Source organism: Pygoscelis adeliae, unplaced genomic scaffold (assembly GCF_000699105.1).
Source record: "Pygoscelis adeliae isolate BGI_AS28 unplaced genomic scaffold, ASM69910v1 Scaffold113, whole genome shotgun sequence".
Classification (NCBI taxonomy): Eukaryota; Metazoa; Chordata; class Aves; order Sphenisciformes; family Spheniscidae; genus Pygoscelis; species Pygoscelis adeliae.
This window is the reverse complement of record NW_008825108.1, coordinates 9,133,064-9,135,360: the sequence shown is the minus strand read 5'-3', so window position 1 is coordinate 9,135,360 and position 2,297 is coordinate 9,133,064.

Genomic DNA, 2,297 nt, shown 5'->3' with positions numbered 1-2,297 from the left:
AATACATCATCAAGCACTTATTGTACAGTGTGTACTTACTTCTGTGTCTTTCCATAGTTTCACTTTCTGTTAATTGCAGTATCACCTTAAAATTTTTATTTCCTTGCAAGTACAATAGAAAGCCTGAAATCTGAAGTAGCAAATTGCAGACGAGCTTGCATTAGCCAGCTGTCCAGAAAACGTGCCCTGTACAACAGAATCACCAGCATAGGCTACGTGGTAGAGCCACTAACCCTTTTTATTTGGTTTTTAACCACTCCACTGACGTGTGCTCTGAACAGTATTAGTTCTCTGCAACGATGGCAAAATCCCTAGTCGCTGCTCGGTGTGAAACAGTCCACTGGTGGAGCTCAATCAGCACTAATTTAGTTCATCACTGTAGAAGTGGTAATCACAGAATAATTTTGGATATAATACTACGGCAAGGACTAAGGGCTGAATGGAAAAGATTACTTTTTGGGTTTTTTAAGCTTGAAGCCTAGAAGAGGGGAGATGTGGAATAAATTGCAGTTGCGTAAACTTGTTTGGGTAAAATTAAACACAGAACTATTCCTGAGGTAGTTGCATAGCCTGCTGTTACTGTGAAATCCCTTCCAGGGAGGGCACGGTAATTGGTTTGGCTTCGCCACATTTGGTTAGCTGAACCAGTGACGGCTTCTAGCTAGGGAACTGAAAACCGGGGGTTTTCCTCTGCACCCTCGTCTGTGCAGAGGAAAAGTTGGTTTACCTGTGACCAGCCCAATGACGAGCACTCTTAAACCGGCGTATAAAAATTAAAGAAGATACTGGCCACCTGAAGATAAGTTAGGGGAGAAAAAAAGAATGGCTAGGGTCTGGAAAAGTCATCTGAGGGGGACTGGGAAAAAATGGGAGTTGATTGCCTGAAAGAAGAGAAGACGGGAAGAAGGAGGGAGCAAAAGTCTTCAGTCATCTAAAGGCTGTTACAGAAGATCAGTGTTCACCACCGTGTCTGTGGTGAAAGGATTAGAGATTGTGAATATAAATTGTAGTGCATGAAACAAAAAAATCCAGACTACAAGTTTGGACAAATCTTTCTAGTAGGACTTGCAGAGTCAAGTGCCAGAACAGACTGTTCTGGGAGCTGAGCAATATCGGTTGAAGAGGGGTTTTAGGAACAGGTTGACTGTTCGGAGCTCTTGTGGCCGATTCCGCCGTTGGCAAGGCTGCGTGACCTTCTAATTTTCTGTGCTCTAAACAGGGCTTTTTTTTGTTACTTGTTCCATTGATCACAAAACCCACGTGGTAGGGGTAGTATCCCTCAGTGGAGCTGGCTATTTTGACACCGGTACAAGCCCAGTTGTAGTTGTGCTTGCAGATGCACATCTTTTGGAGAACCTTTCTTCCTATTGACAAGGAAGACTGACAGCAACGGGTAGGGCTGCTGGCGTGCTACCACCACAGGCATACTGCGGATGTTCAAAGTTGTATTCTGCTCCTGAAAACTTACACAAGTGTCCAATGAAGTCCGTGACCGCCCAGGCTTCCAGAGCCTTCCCATCAAGGTACAGGTTGTGCCACCGGTGCCTAGCCATGGGAAACGTTTCCCGGACGAGCTGCTTTAAGTAACTTAGGCAGATCATTTTAATGAGAACCTGCTGAAGTGCATCACCAGCTCTTGCCAGCTCCCCCTGTCCCAGCTCCAGGCTTGCTTCAGCATCCCCGAGTACGTTTAGGCCGTGCGATGCGGGGTGCGTTAGCAATTGCAGAGCCAGCTGTGAGCAAGTGCATCCGGCTGTGCAGCCCTGCGCCGTGCTGGGGGGAGCCGAGCTCGGCACCCCGCTACGTGAGCCGTTGGCTTTGCTTGGCAGGCACATTTGCTAACTCACGGCGAAAGAGGATGAGCTGGCACAATCGCACTGCTGCTCCTGCCGTGACGGCCGTGGGAGCCCTACGGCAGTTTCAGATTTAAGTGGACGGGAGCAGTTTACAATCTTTAAAGAAATCAGGTGAAAAGACTTTTTTTTTTTTTTCTCACCCACTTTCATTCCTTGGAACCCTCTGTGTGAAACTGCAGATGAATTGTTCATAAATCCTGCAATTCCACATCCTGAAAACACCTTATAGCCGGGCTACGTCCCGCTTTATACCGTTTAAAATCTGTGCGAGGCTGCATTAAAATAGACGATGTTTCTAATGCCTGGGAGACGTGACAGTCAGCTCACCGACAATGTTTTCTGAAGCGGTGGGTTTGATAGATCCGGGCTTCACCTCGCTTACGCTGCTGTGACTTGCTGCCAGCTCGCTACAAAAAGGGAGGCTGGGCTCGGAGGAGCGAT